The sequence below is a fragment of the Schistocerca americana genome, chromosome 1 (genome assembly GCF_021461395.2).
Source record: "Schistocerca americana isolate TAMUIC-IGC-003095 chromosome 1, iqSchAmer2.1, whole genome shotgun sequence".
NCBI classification, from domain to species: Eukaryota; Metazoa; Arthropoda; class Insecta; order Orthoptera; family Acrididae; genus Schistocerca; species Schistocerca americana.
This window is the reverse complement of record NC_060119.1, coordinates 225,859,818-225,876,559: the sequence shown is the minus strand read 5'-3', so window position 1 is coordinate 225,876,559 and position 16,742 is coordinate 225,859,818. Positions and strand designations below refer to the sequence as shown.

Sequence of the window (16,742 nt, the reverse complement as noted above, 5' to 3'; positions counted from 1 at the left end):
TAGTACACAACGCTAATTGTTGCAGGAAAGAGCTGTCTTCATCAGTTTATTATATGATCTGGTACTTCTAGCAACTACTTCGTTCGGTGCATTGTGAAAGTATAATTTTCGATCAAATTATCTTTGCGCCAGAATTATGCTGATTGCTTAGCTGAATTCCGTTTCACCACTAATTACCTTATCGTTCGGAAATTCTGAAGGTGCTCCTTTATGTGACAATCCACAGTTGTAAAGTCAGTGATTTCTGTACCTGTCCTGCAGTTTTCTTTATTTATTTCGTATATGGTAGAGAAGGAACACTTATGAGACGTGATATTTCTGCGTGCAAAGGAAGTTGTAACCTGTTGGTCACTCCTCTTCACAAATAAAAATAGTATGTGACATGTGTCAGTATTGCAGTGACCCTTATCGAGACGTTATATGAGACAAAACCTAAGAATGGTTAGCAATGTTATAACGCCTGCCAAAAACTCTAAAAATATTGGGTTTTGTCTGAGGATCAAAGATTAAACGTATTTACTCTACCCCAACCCTTCCGCTTCGCGTATAGCATCGAAAGATCCAAAAATAAGAGACATGCAGCATATGATAATATATCCAATAGTACCGGTACCCAAGAATAAAATAGGAGAAGAGAGGAAAGCTATAATAAAGATACCAGACACTCAACCATACCCCAGGCACATAATTTCGATGAGTGAAAATTTATATACATGCAGCAAGAACAGATTGCATTTGCTAAGATGTCAACATCTAAACGACGTACATATCGAGCATAGAGCTGTCAGCAATTCATCATTCCTATTAACGCTATGGATTCTTTCATTCTAAAGCCACTTGTGTACAAGTCTAAACCAGCTTAATTTTGATGTAATTGGTTTCATGATCTTTCATATAACAAGTACTACTATCCATTTGGACTGTCACTGTTTAGCGCACATTTTAACCACCAAGGCATATGAAAATGTCTCCGTGCTTTAAATGATTTACAAGCCCAACGTGATAACGGCATATAACTTTACACCGATTTTCAGTACATCAGCCAAGCGAGGCAGTTTTCCTGGTATCTCGTGGGCAGACGCAGAAACTTTAATTTTGTGTATGAAAGTATACGAGGACGAGGACGATATTCGGTAAACACTATGAACCGAGAATTCAGATTGATACTTAGAAGCCCGTACTGAAGCGGTTGAAAAAAGGGGAATGCTGCAGCCTTTAATTTTTGTACTGAGCTAAAGTCCATTGTATTGCATTAAACACAACTGCGGGTGCGGAATAGATTGCTAATTGCGATCCAATATAGCTAAGATCGGACAGCTGTGACTCAGTGAAATTTTTTGTTGGAGACATAGTTCTTGTACCATGGCTGAGGCGTTAAAGTTACAGGTGCAATGAGAGGCGACGGACAAACTTGTTACACTAAACGGGAAATCCCGTCGCTGACGCGTGGACGAAGACAGACAGCGCACTTGAAACAACGCAGACATGCAAGTGCTGCTGTGTTTTCGGCTCTTTAAGTTTTATTGCGATTTTCTTCAGTCCCTCTTAGTCGACGTCGAGATTATATAGCCACTTTGTTTCTGAATGATAACAGCAAAGTAGAAAAAAACCCGTCTTCTTGACAGAATTTTAAATATTAAAAATAATTAAGATCCAATGACGAATTATTGCCAACAGAGCTCGAAGGACGTCATTCTAATCGAAAGTCAAAAGAATACAGAAAGCGAAGTCGTAGTTGGTCTACTGACGCATCCGTTAATGTAAGAACAGAACAATTAATTACGGTGTTCTTTTCACTCATTATTTTGGAATACCTTTGCCCAGTTCCCAAACAGCCGCTACTGTTAGATAGCTAAGATTAGCAGCAACGAAAGAGAGAAGACAGTCGCCATGAAACGTTCCGAATCCTGTCGGCACTTACAAAGAGAATAAGCCGCCTAATTTCCTTAACCAAACTAAACTATTCAACAAAACTTAAGGACTTGTCCCGTATCGTAAAATGGATAGAATTGAGTAGCTATATGTCCTTTTATATTTGGCCGTAAGTTTTTCTAAAATATCACAGGGCGCACCCTGATACACGCCTTGAGAACCATTGGTCTAGGGTGTCATTTCGTTTCATAGCAGGACCTCTTTTGTTGTCATCCGCGGCACCTTACAGCGCAACGATATGTTGATGATACTGTACACCCCGTTTTGTTGCCTTTCGTGGCAAGCCATCCTGGGTTTGCATTTCAGCAATATAATGCCCGCCCACACACGGCGAGATTTTCTACGCCTTTTCTTCATATTTGCTAAACTCTACTTTGGCGAACAAGGTTGCCGGATCTCTGCTCAACTGAGAACGTTTGGAGCATTCTGGGCAGGGCCCTCCAACCAGCTCGGAATTTTCACAATCTAAGGACCAACTGGACAAAATCTGGCACGATTTTCCTCTGGAGGATACAATAAAACTCTGTCAATCAATGGCAAGCCGAATAACCACATGCGTAAGGGTCAGAAGCGGGCTAGGGCGTTATTGATTTGCCCAATTTGTGAAGCTCTTTTTCTTGAATAAATCATGCAGCTCCTCGGAAATTGTAATCATTTGTTTGTCTGCAAATGTACATCACATCTACTGATTTCCATCCCATTCGGATAATTCCTTTGTGGTGCTCCCTTTGTGTGTGTTTTGTGCGTGCGTGTGTGTGTGTGTGTGTGTGTGTGTGTGTGTGTGTGTGTGTGTGAGTCTAAATACTGGTTGAAACCCAACTTCACCGACAAAAAAGGCGCTGCAGGAGATGTGCTGTTAGCAAAGGCACTCGCGTCGGTCGTCTGCTGCCATTAACGCCGGGTTTCGCCGTAATGCCCTAACGGATATGTTCGTCGTAAATCTCAATTTGACTTCTGCTGTTATTTCATGCAGTGATGGTTGTCTGTTAGCACTAGCAACTCTACACAAACGCTGCTGCTCTCGATCGTTAATGAAGGCCATCAGCCACGGCATTGTCCGTGCGGAGAGTAATACCTGAAATCTGGTATTCCCTGCACACTTTTGACACTGTGTATCTAGGAATATTGAATTCTCTAACGATCCCCGAAATGGAATGTTCCATATGGCTAGTTCCAACTACCATTCTGCGTTCAGAGGCTGTTACTCCCCGTCGTGCAGCCACAATCACGTCGGCAACCTTTTCACATGCATCATCTGAATACAACTGACAGCTCTGCCAACTCTGTCTGTAGACAATATTGGCACTATCCTTCCCAATTTCCCACGTGCTACACCGATCTAGGAAGTCAGGTTAGGTTTGTTGTTGTTGTTGTGTGGAAAATGAGTTGCAGGTATTGTGAGATATTAGGGCAGATGAATACGCGATACTACCGCCATCTGTATATGTGCATATCGTTATCCCATGACTTCTATCACCTCAGTATATAGGCAGTGCTGCATGTTGTTGCCATGCATCCTGATACATCCTTCGGCCCTTCTTCGCTGTGTATCATGCGCTCTTTCAAATATTCCTGGCTCCATCCGCACTATGTCACATGCATTGGTCATACCCTCCTGTAAAATCTGCACGTTGAGGACTGGACATATACCGATGCCTTTAAATGTCCCCATAGCCATAAATCCAACGAATTCAGTTCCATGCATCCTGATGTATCACCTTCGTGATTTCTGGAGGATTTGCATCTGCCCACACATGCGTATTTTGGTAATTTACTATCTCATCTCTAGTAAACAATGCCTCGCCTGGAAATACTATACATTACTTGTCACGTCTGAAACGACCCATATCTCAACAGGTATTGGTTTCTGGATATATAATTATAGGAACTTCTATTCTAATTTTGACCAGTGCTACCTCCTATAGAAATATGTGACATCTTTTTTTAAAACACCTTGTGTCCGGACACTGAGTTAACTTTCCATCTTATTTAAAACTGTGCAAGCGCAAGTGCTCACACAGTACAATAATTTGTCTCGTCTCTCTCCCCGTCACCAGCGTACGTGAACATAAAGATCGTTAATGCCGATAACTTGGTAAACACAGACAATCTAAATCTGGATGAACAGACAGCGATTTCGACCTCCTTTCTATTAAATGCGAGTGGGTTGTCTATAAGAAAACAAAGTCACGTTCGAAACTATCTGTTCAGATAAGACAAATGACAGCCATAGATCTTTTGTCCGCACCTGTGGGTGTAAAAATTTTGTAAACCAACTCTTACGCTTTCTCAGCGTGATCGGTTAATGATGTTCAGCCGAGTTTCAATACACGATTAAGTTTGTAAACCACGTTAACCCGTAATGTACATCAGATCTATGACGGTAGGGCCTGACTTTTCGTCTGCTGAAGCCTGAACTCGGAATTTCATTCCACTGACTAAGAACATAACGACAATCATGATCATATTTTAATACAACAAAGCCTGTCATAGTCATAAAACGTTCGCCAATTACAGTTTTCTGTCGTAATTATTGAAAAGTATTATACTTCCGCAACGGTGGCAAACCATGTGAAGTCGTGTTACAAGTTGTCCTCACACCTTGCCTACTACTATAAATGTTAATCACATAGTTTGTTTATCGGCTGTAAATTATTCGCGGTAAAGTTAAATGTTTACTTGCTACACCTCGTTACAATATTTACAGTGTACCACGATGGCTTAGGATGTCACTGACTGCGCGATGCCTCCTGCACGAGGTTCGAGTCCTCCCTCGGGCATGGGTGTGTGTGTTGTTCTTAGCATAAATTAGTTTAAGTAGTGTGTAAGTCTAGGGACCGACGACCTCTGCAGTTTTATCTCTTAAGAACTCATACACATTTGAATATTTTTTGATGGCGTAGGGGAAGACAGCATGCGCGCGATTTTCAGTATTCTCTCCTACTCATAGAATGGCTCTGAGCACTATGGGACTTAACATCTGAGGTCATCAGTCCGCTAGAACTTAGAACTACTTAAACCTAACTAACCTAAGGATATCCACACATCCATGCCCGAGGCAGGATTCGAACCTGCGACCGTAGCGGCCACGCGGTTCCAGACTGAAGCGCCTAGAACCGCACGGCCACACCGGCCGGCTCTCCTACTCTTAAGCTGTCCTTAGATGGCCAATAATATTGTGCAATATTACTGTTTTTCCGTGTACTACAGAATTACGTTGTAAATAACATTGTGCGGTAATGTAGTGATGCGGAATGCTGGACGATAAACACAGTGCTGCTGTGAGAATTGCTCTACTTTGTTGCAAACAGAAATGAAAGCGGATAAAAATTGGTTCAAGTTGCGCTGTAGATCCCTCACGGAAACTCGTTGAGAGAATTGAGATTGAACGAAAAACAAATTATCATAGCTTTTTGTTTATTGATGGGCCGACGTTTGATACTTTACTGGAAATCCGTCCCGTTTCATAGGCACTTGCCTCGCCCTCCATCCTTCCTGATAAATTTCAGCGGACGCCCATATTCTGATCATCAAAAACAAAATAGTAAAAAGAGATGCAGTTCCAACAATCAGCGTTGTCTATAACGCTAAGCTACTTTGCTGCTGGTAATTCTTTCGAAAACTTGAGATTTACAAGTGCAGTTTCATCTTACAGTATTTGAGATCTAGTTATAGACATGTGTCATGCAATAATTCGTGCACTAAAGGATCATTTTCGTGTAATAATTTATACATAGAGACAAATATCAGTATACATTCTTATATTCGTTAATTTTGCATTCATTAATTAAAAAAAAAATCTTCCTTCGCGGTCGTTCCCCATATTTTCTGAGCAACAAATCACAAGAATCATTATTTTTAATACTTCTGTTTTTGTACTCATCTGCCCCAATATCCCACAATACCTGCAAATCATTTTCCACGCAATAAAGGAATACAAACGTCTCAAAAATGAGATCGACAGGAAGTGCAAAATGGCTAAGCAGGGATGGCTAGAGGACAAATGTAAGGATGTAGAGGCTTGTCTCACCTGGGGGAAGATAGATACTGCCTACAGGAAAATTAAAGAGACCTTTGGAGAGAAGAGAACCACTTGTATGAATATCAAGAGCTCAGATGGCAACCCAGTTCTAAGCAAAGAAGGGAAGGCAGAAAGGTGGAAGGAGTATATAGAGGGTTTATACAAAGGCGATGTACTTGAGGACAATATTATGGAAATGGAAGAGGATGTAGATGAAGATGAAATGGGAGATAAGATACTGCGTGAAGAGTTTGACAGAGCACTGAAAGATCTGAGTCGAAACAAGGCCCCGGGGGTAGATAACATTCCATTAGAACTACTGATGGCCTTGGGAGAGCCAGTCATGACAAAACTCTACCATCTGGTGAGCAAGATGTATGAGACAGGCGAAATACCCACAGACTTCAAGAAGAATATAATAATTCCAATCCCAAAGAAAGCAGGTGTTGACAGATGTGAAAATTACCGAACTATCAGTTTAATAAGTCACAGCTGCAAAATACTAATGCGAATTCTTTACAGACGAATGGAAAAACTGGTAGAAGCGGACCTCGGGGAAGATCAGTTTGGATTCCGTAGAAATGTTGGAACACGTGAGGCAATACTAACCTTACGACTTATCTTTGAAGAAAGATTAAGAAAAGGCAAACCTACGTTTCTAGCATTTGTAGACTTAGAGAAAGCTTTTGACAACGTTAACTGGAATACTCTCTTTCAAATTCTGAAGGTGGCAGGGGTAAAATACAAGGAGCGAAAGGCTATTTACAATTTGTACAGAAACCAGATGGCAGTTATAAGAGTCGAGGGGCATGAAAGGGAAGCAGTGGTTGGGAAAGGAGTGAGACAGGGTTGTAGCCTCTCCCCGATGTTATTCAATCTGTATATTGAGCAAGCAATAAAGGAAACAAAAGAAAAATTCGGAGTAGGTATTAAAATTCATGGAGAAGAAGTAAAAACTTTGAGGTTCGCCGATGACATTGTAATTCTGTCAGAGACAGCAAAGGACTTGCAAGAGCAGTTGAACGGAATGGACAGTGTCTTGAAAGGAGGATATAAGATGAACATCAACAAAAGCAAAACGAGGATAATGGAATGTAGTCAAATTAAATCGGGTGATGCTGAGGGGATTAGATTAGGAAATGAGACACTTAAAGTAGTAAAGGAGTTTTGCTATTTAGGGAGTAAAATAACTGATGATGGTCGAAGTAGAGAGGATATAAAATGTAGACTGGCAATGGCAAGGAAATCGTTTCTGAAGAAGAGAAATTTGTTAACATCGAGTATAGATTTAAGTGTCAGGAAGTCGTTTCTGAAAGTATTTGTATGGAGTGTAGCCATGTATGGAAGTGAAACGTGGACGGTAACTAGTTTGGACAAGAAGAGAATAGAAGCTTTCGAAATGTGGTGCTACAGAAGAATGCTGAAGATAAGGTGGGTAGATCACGTAACTAATGAGGAGGTATTGAACAGGATTGGGGAGAAGAGAAGTTTGTGGCACAACTTGACTAGAAGAAGGGATCGGTTGGTAGGTCATGTTTTGAGGCATCAAGGGATCACAAATTTAGCATTGGATGACAGCGTGGAGGGTAAAAGTCGTAGAGGGAGACAAAGAGATCAATACACTAAGCAGATTCAGAAGGATGTAGATTGCAGTAGGTACTGGGAGATGAAGAAGTTTGCACAGGATAGAGTAGCATGGAGAGCTGCATCAAACCAGTCTCAGGACTGAAGACCACAACAACAACAACAGCAACAACAAACCTAACGTAACCTAACCTGACCTCCTAGGTCCGTGTAGCACGTGGGAAATTGTCAAGGGTAGTGCCAATATTGCCCACAGACGACATAAAAAAATTTCCAAAGTTTTTGATGTTTTCAGTATTATTGGGCAACCTTTCAATCCTACTCATGACGGTGAATATGGTTATCCGGGAAATATTATCTGTATTACGGAGTGAAATTTCACTCTGCAGCGGTGTGTGCGCTGATATGAAACTTCCTGGCGGATTTAAATTGTTTGCCGCATTGAAACTCAACTCTGAACGTTCGCATTTCGCGGGCGAATCTGCCGACTGAGCTACCTAAGCACGGCTCACGCCCCCTCCTCACAGCTTCACTTCTGCCAGCACCTCCTCTCCTACCTTCCAAACTTCGCAGAAACTCTCCTGAGAAGCTTGCAAGACAAGCACTTCTGGAAGAAAGGATATTACGGGCACATGGCTTAGCCACAGCTTGCGGGATGTGTCCAGAATGAAATTTTCACTCTGTAGCGGTCCGGTACACAGTTTTAATCGGCCAGGAAGTTTCTTGTCAGTATTATTGGCCGTCTAGGGGGCACCACACTCCCCTGGCTTAGTCGTCCGTTTCGTTAACTTTGTTAATCTTTCCTATGAGGCTAATGAAAGAAAAGACTTAATTAGACAAGAGACGTTTGCAAACGGTATTCACAAATTGATTATGTTTACAATTCGGTGCCAATTTAATCCTTAAGAAGCTCAGTAGTTTTATAGTAGAAAGAACAGACAAACAAAATCGATTTACTTGTTCATTTTATACTGATACAGAAAGTGAAGCAAAATTTACACACACGTAAATTTCACACTTTCCTAGTACAAGGAGAACAATTTTTTAATGTTCAAAAACGATTTTAGCAAAAATACCGGACGGCGCGCATGCGCCGTAGCTTAAGTGGCACTTGTAGGCCAATCTGAGGGTATTTCCGGGTTTATAGCCAATAAGTTTCCTATACCAATTTGTCCTTCTCGACTTTACCTCAACCGCTGTGGTATGTTGTAAACAGTTATCGTTTACACCATGTATAAATCGTTGTATTATATATGTGTAAATATACAGAGTGACTCGCGTTAAGGCGTTAACGCCCCATTTACTTTGTGAACGGTCCATATATCGAAACGAGGTTTGGGACTTATGGTAGTACGTCAACGAGCACGAACTTTTTGTGTGTAATAGAGAATGGTTACTCGTGTATCGATCGAGATATTGAAGCAAATATAATTTTTTAAAATAGAACTATATACTATTTAATGGCACAGAAAGCGCCAGAAAAGACGAGTGCAGTGGTATAACGATTGTTAATTTCGAGGTTAAAACTATTTGCAAAAGAATACGAGAAGTATTGTGAAATCGAAAAGACAATCGGTCGGAATCGTCTGTTACATTGTAAACTTGCTCATGCCAGTCTTCATCATTGCATCAAGCCTTTCGACTGTTTACTTATATGTACTGCAGAACTACCAAGAACTGTGTTCTTTATCGGCGAGTAATTTCTGCAATTGTGTGTGTGTGTGTGTGTGTGTGAATTTCAAAGGGATCAAACTGCTGAGGTCACCGGTCCCTAGGCTTACACACTACTTAAACTAACTTATGCTAAAACCCACACACACACACACACACACACACACACGCGCCACACGGAGGACTCGAAACTCCGGCAGGAGGGGCCACGCAATACGCGACATGGCGCCCCAAGACCGCGCGGCAGTAATTTCTGCTTCAACATTCCCCACATACAGACGTATAAGTTAGAAAAATTTGGAAATTTATGGTAAGGTCTTACGGGACTAAACTGCTGAGGTCATCGGCCCCTAAGCCTAAACACTATTTAATCTAACTTAAACAAACTTACGCAATGGATAATACACACACCAATGTCCGAGGGAGAACTCGAACCTCCGACGGGGGGAGCCGCACGAACCGTGCAAGGCGTCTCAGACAACGCGGCTGAAAAGTTAGACATGCTGCTTTTATACGATGATGTGAAATACCGTCGAAACGGTACGGCGTGTCCATCACGGCGAACTGTCTAGCCGACGGGAGGCCCTAGTCACACGACATCTATTTATCGTGGCCGCGAAGGGTAAAATCTCAATTTGTAACTTCACTTGGTTGCTGATGTGCAGATATTAATGAAATGCTCCTGCAGTTGAAGAAATCTCGAACAATATTCCAAATCTCTTCAACTGACCTCGAAAGTTACTTTCGAATCATTCCGAGTAAATTCTAAATCCTTATCCAAACTGATCAAGTTCTATCTCTTCACTTGAACGGAATGTGTTACAACATTTGAAAAACTACACACAAGTATTTTTCAATATCTCTGTACCACCGCCATGTCGATATATACACTGTAAGTAGGCTGTTTAGGTTTTTATGTTGGTAACGTCACATAGCGCTCTGTATGAAAATCACTGGCTGTGCTGTGTGCAGTCTGTGGCTGGTTGGCATTGTTGAAATATTCGCTATTGTAGTGTTGGGTAGTTCGATGTGAACAGCGCGTAGCGTTGCGCTGTTGGAGGTGAGCCGCCAGCAGTGTTGGATGTGGGGAGAGAGATGGCGGAGTTTTGAGAGTGGATGATCTGGACGTGTGTCCATCAGATAGAGAAAATTTGTAAGACTGGATGCCATGAACTGATATATATATATATTATGACTTTTGAACGCTATTAAGGTAAATACATTGTTTGTTCTCTATCGAAATCTTTCATTTGCTAACTATGCCTATCAGTAGTTAGAACCTTTTATTTTGCTGGCAGTATTGGCGCTCGCTGTATTGCAGTAGTTCGAGTAACGAAGTTTTTTGTGAGGTAAGTGATTCATGAAAGGTATAGGTTATTGATAGTCAGGGCCATTCTTCTGTGGGGATTATTGAAAGTCGGATTGCGTTGCGCTAAAAATATTGTGTGTCAATTTAGTGAATGTCTGAGTACGTTCAGTTTTGCTCAGCTGTTTGAAAATCAAATAACGTAGAGGTTTTCCAGCACTGTCATTTATAAGATTTTTCTAAGGGGACGTTTCAACACTTTCAGATCAAAAATCACCTAGACACTCCGGTGCAATGTTGAGCTGACCACTAGATGTCACGAAAGGCGCACCCGCCAGTCTAAAGGGAGGCACAGGAAATTTTCAGCGAAGAAGCGGTCACAGCAGAATGGTTCGGTTACGAGAGCTCAGTGACTTCGATTGTGGACTTGTCACTGGATGTCACCTGAGTAATAAATCCATCGTGGACATTTCAACCCTTCTAAAGCTGCACAAGTCTGCTATTGACGATAGTATTGTGTAGTGGAAAAGCGAAGGAACAGTAACAGCTGAACCAAAAGCAGGCAGACTGCATGTACTGACGAACAGCGACCTTCGAGTATTGCAGAGATGGTTTAAAAAAATCGCGTGAAGTCGACGGAAGGAGCTATACCAACAGTCCAATTACCACAATGACTGTGCGTAGGAAGCTAAAAATAACGGGGTACAGTGGTCAAACAGTTTCTCATAAGCCACACGTGTCTGTACAAGATGCTAGGCGACAATGGAGGTCGTGTAAAAAATGACGCCACTAGACAGTGAATGACTGAGAACAAGTGATTTGGAGCGATGAATCACGATATACCTCGTGACAGTCGGATGGAAGGGTTTGAGTTTGTCGAACGCCTGGAGAACAGACAAGGATCTAGGGGATGGGGCAAAACGGGGTATTTGCCCTGGGAGGCAATTTCAGGGGGGGGGGGGGGTAAATTCATATTCTTAAAGAAATAAAAACCTTGTTTCACAACGCGCCTATCATCCAGCTCACGTTGGCTTATCGATTGTTTGTATGGTTTTGAAACGCATCCCTGATGGTTTTTGAACACATTCTAAGTTGGTTTCCAAACGAATCATAAGATGATTTTTGAATGCGTGCGTAGTGAACGTGATGTCTCTAAAAATGATTCAAATGGCTCTGAGGACTATGGGACTTAACTTCTGAGGTCATCAGTCCCCTAGACCTTAGAATTACTTAAACCTAACTAACCTAAGGACATGACACACATCCATGCCCGAGGTAGGATTCGAATCTGCGACCGTAGCGGTCGCGCGGTTCCAGACTGTAGTGCCTAGAACCGTTCGGCCACCTCGGCCGGCCGTGATGTCTCTCCCAGGCTAATCTCCATCGCATCTAGAAATAATAATACAAAAAAAAACTTTACCGCAGGAAAAAAGGGTTGGGGCTATACGAGCTGAGCTGAATAAAGCCGAACGGGTGAATGCCAATCGCAGTTTATTTACGTGGTTGATTGGGTGTGCGAATGATAAGCATTGTTTCAATTATTAGCAAAATCCGTAGATTCAGACTACCAGAGTGGAAATAAACGACTAAGAGGAATAACAGATAAGGAAGATTACATATTAACTTCTCGGTCTACCCAAGAAAATGAAATTTTCACAGAAAATTTTTGCCAGGTCGCTACACTACTAAGGGCCAGTTGTACAGTCCCAGTTAGCAGCCGCTTGATTCTGTTCTCGTAACAGCGCGGAAAGCGCATTGCACGAAACATAAAAGCCTAACCGGCAAATAAAGGCGGGATAACTGAATCGGTGATTCTGACAGGGTCAGGGAAGTTAGCAGTTCTAGGCGCTACAGTCTGGAACCGCACGACCGCTACGGTCGCAGGTCTGAATCCTGCCTCGGGCATGGATGTGTGTGATGTCATTAGGTTAGTTAGGTTTAAGTAGTTCTAAGTTCTAGGGGACCGATGACCTCAGCAGTTAAGTCCCATAGTGCTCAGAGCCATTTGAACCATTTTTTCAGGGAAGTTAACCGGAGAATAAGTTGTGACAATGGCAGGAATAGTTACAGAATTAGTGGTGAGAAGATTGTTAGAACGAGGAAGGAGAAGAAACGGGGATATTATATGGAAGAATATGACAATTCCAAATTTATATAAAAATTTTGCACGACAAAATTTTTGCCAGTTGTACAGTCCCAAATTAGCAGCCGCTTAATTCTGTGCTCGTAACAGCGCTGAAAACGCATTGCACGAAACGTAAAAGCCCAATCGGAGAATAAAGGCGAGATAACTGAATCGGTGATTCTGACGGGGTCAGGGAAGTTAACCGGAGAATAAGTTATGAGTTAAGTTTTAGATCCCATGCTTGACAAACTGGAGCAAATGAATGAAATGTAAAACTGTTTTCTAACATAAAACGTTTTGCTTTTAGTAAGCCTAATAGGAATTTGATGTTGGTACTTCGTGAATTGTGTTCTTTCGTATAATTCGGTCCTGTTATTTATGTAAATGAGATAGATGAAAATGATAGGCTTGCTTACTTGGAGCGTGTTCCAGTTAGTGGCAGTTACAGAAAAACCTCAAGGAGGAAGCGCTAAAGACATCTTGAGCTATCTCTACTTTTACCGTAATAAAAAATAATCAAGTCCCATACAAAGTTTAAGAAAGTTTTATTTAAATTGGTTACACACATATAAAAGACAGTTCTGTGTTGTGATATTAAAAAACTAAAAATGTTGTTCTCTTCCTTAAATGCGCCTATTCTTCCTGGCAAATTGGTGAATTTCATCGTCAATAGGACAATCAATGTCAGGGCGAGTGTTCAACAGAGCAAAGCCATTAAGTCGATCCTCCTTCGTTGTCGACCTCAGCAGTGCCTTTGTACGCCGCAATGTTGAAAAACTTCTCTCTACTGTAGCGATAGATGAGACAAGCAAATATTTTGTACAGCGTGTGCAAAGTAGGATAGCCTGATCCAGGACAAACAGACAAGCGCTTGCATAACAGAATCACGATCATGAAGGGCGTTTATGCTCGTTTGCTTGTATTGAAGAATCCCTCCCATTAGTCTCTTTTTAATCACAAAGAGTGATTCTTCTTCAAAGAACGATAGTTTAGTTAAGCATTGATTCGATTTATGTGCCAGATCATTACCGTCATGGTTCAGTATCGAGATCACTAGAATGGCCGCGACTTTTCTCTTTGGTATGTGTTAGCTATCTATGTGCCAGACAGAAACATATAAAATACGAAGACGCGGACGCGCGTGCTACATGAGAAAGTACAATTACTCGATTCAGAGTCGGCCGACGAAAGAAACGAACAAATAGCGTGCGGGTGGTTCCACTTGGCGCAATATTAGAAAGGCCTAGCAGACAGCGACAAAATAAACATAATCAAATCGAGAAACCAGACCAGTCTTAGGTACTAATCGTATTAACAGCTTTTTCAGTATTAGACAACGACATTTTAATTTTTCATGTAGCAAGACGTTTGACGAACATTGATGAAATGATAAATTCTTTTGCAGGAAGATAAGCATGCCGTGTAAAACTGTAGCACGATTAGAGAGAAAAAAAATGCTAGGACCTAAGCATTGAAGAAATGTGTACTGTCTTGCTTGTCTCTTGTCTTTATTGATTTTGCGTTCCTATATTTAATTTTATGTCACACAAAAGAGAAAGTTATTAGCTCATTTTCTGAACAGTTCTTATTCTCCTGGTTACAGATAATCCCACCCAGTATTAATTGTGAGTTTTTCTAAAAGGGGATAGGATGTCAAATCGGCTGACTGGGAACAGGATAGGCACCACTCGACATTTTAAGTTGGACATTTTAATTTCCACTGTCCTGAATATAGGTTTGATGGCTTCCATTACAAAATATACACGTTTGAATTCCATATACCGAAATACAGTGACGTGCAACGGAAGAATGTTGTGTGAAGAGGCGTGGCACTGCACTTTGGCACACTTAAGACCAAATAACATGTCTTACATTTTCTCGAACATACAGAGAGATGTGCGCTACAAAATGAACATATTTTTGAAAAATTGATTTTTTAAATTTTTGACATCCTATCTGAAACGCTTGAGGGGGAGGGGCGGCACTATCAAGTTTTTGCCCCGGTTCGGAAATATCGTAGATCCGGGGCTGGCGGAGAACGTTACCAGCTATCATCTGTAGTGCCAACAGTGAAGCGCGAAGGGGGTGGTGTTACGATATGTGGTTGTTTTTAATTGTAAGAATGTAGTCCCCCTATTGCGCTTACGGAAAGGTTATTGCGAAAGAATCGAACACATTTAACTGCATTGAGTACAGGAGTGTAACAGTTCAGAGGCGATGATTATCTGTACCAGCGTGACAGTACGAGGTCTGTTAAAAAAGATTCCAGAACTTTGCCCACAAAATTTTTCTGCGCATACCTTTTACTTATTGTGCATGGTCTCCGTAATCCTCTCTTCCACAATTGATACACATCGTTTCCACGTCCGGAAGCAGTCTTGGTACTGCATTTGCTGTATCGCGCGAAGCGCCGCCTGCGAATTTTCTTTTTAACTTTGGAAATAAAAAAAAGGTCCGCAGGGGCCAGGTCTGGAGAGTACGGAGGGTCAGGCAGCACAGCACAGTGATTTCGGTTTTTGTGCAACATTCACGCATCAACAGGGATGAAGATGATGGTGCGTTATCGTGATGCAGGAGTCATGAACTGTCTCGACACATTTCAGGCCGTATCCTCCTAACATTTTCTCGCAGGCGTCGCAACACGTCCCAATAGCACCATCGATTAACAGTTTGTCCCTGTGGCATGAATTCATGATGAACGAATCCTTCAGCGTCAGAGAAATCTATCAGCATGGTCTCCGTAATCCTCTCCTCCACAATTGATACACACCGTTTTGACCTGACCTGACGAACTTTTTTTGGTCTTGGAGAACCTTTCCCGACCATTTGTGAAGATTAAACCTTGGTCGCAACATCATAAACATACACCCATGCGTCATTACAAATTATGTTTCTCTTGAGAAACATATCGTTCTCATTTGCGCGATCCAAAAGCTCTTTACAGATTGCTGAGCGAAGGTCTTTCTGGTCTTGACTGGCTGACCGATGTGGCCGAGCGGTTCAAGGCGCTTCAGTCTGGAACCGCGCGACCGCTACGGTCGCAGGTTCGAATCCTGCCTCGGGCATGGATGTGTGTGATGTCCTTAGGCTAGTTAGGTTTAAGTAGTTCTAAATTCTATGGGACTGATGAACTCAGATATTAAGTCCCATAATGCTCAGAGCCATTTGAACCATCTGGTCTTGACTCAAGAGCCGTGGGACGAGCATGGCGGCAACACGATGCCTTTCAAGATGCTGTGTCAGGATTTCATGGCGTGATTGAACTGAAATGTCACATTATTCTGCAATCTCTCGGAAAGTCAATCCTCGATTGGCACGCACAATTTCGTTGACATTCCTGACATGAGCGTCGTCGGTAGACGTCGAAGGTCCACGTTTAAGTTCCGTCCGGCCATTTTTAAACAGTGTGAGCCATTCGTAACACCGATTATGTCTTAAGCACTTATCGCCGTATGCTTCCTATGTCATTTGGTTTGTCTCTGTAAAGATTTTGTTAAGTGTCACGCAAAATTTAATGCAGATGCGTTACTTCTCTAACTTTACCGTCTCGAAATTCACAAACTGTGAGACAAAGTTCTACTCAATACATCACTGAACAATAAATATACAACAATGAAACGTCCGACAGATACACACTAAACACAGGCGTGTGCAGGGATGCCAACCGAATTTCTCTCCGAAATACCAAGCCTGCTCAAAAATTTCGTAATTTGGTAATTACAAATTTTTTTGAACAGACTTCGTACACTGTGTCATAGAGCAGCATTTGTGAGGTAATTGTTTGTGGACAATAACATTCCTGAAATGGACTAACATGCCCAGAGTACCGATCTTAATCCAATGGAGCATCTTTGGGATGAGTCAGAACGTCGACTTCGCTCCAGATCGCAGAGTCTTACATCACCGCCTTCTCTGCTTTCGCCTCTTGAGGAGGAATCGGCTGCCATTCCTCCACAGACACTCAGACACCTTATTGAAATTGTTACCAGCAAAGTCGTCTTAAAGGCGCAGGGTGGACCGACCCTGCGTTAGGAAATGTCAGTTTTTTTCAGTTACACATTTGATTTACATTTATTTTTTCGTTTTGTAAACCCAAGATCAAT

The 16,742-nt window shown here is 41.9% G+C and overlaps 1 protein-coding gene across 1 annotated transcript in view; it reads left to right on the top strand.

Annotated features, from left to right (window-relative positions):
* LOC124615282 (protein hu-li tai shao) overlaps positions 1–16,742 on the top strand; it is a 444,989-nt gene that overhangs the window by 1,058 nt on the left and 427,189 nt on the right. The window lies entirely within an intron of this gene.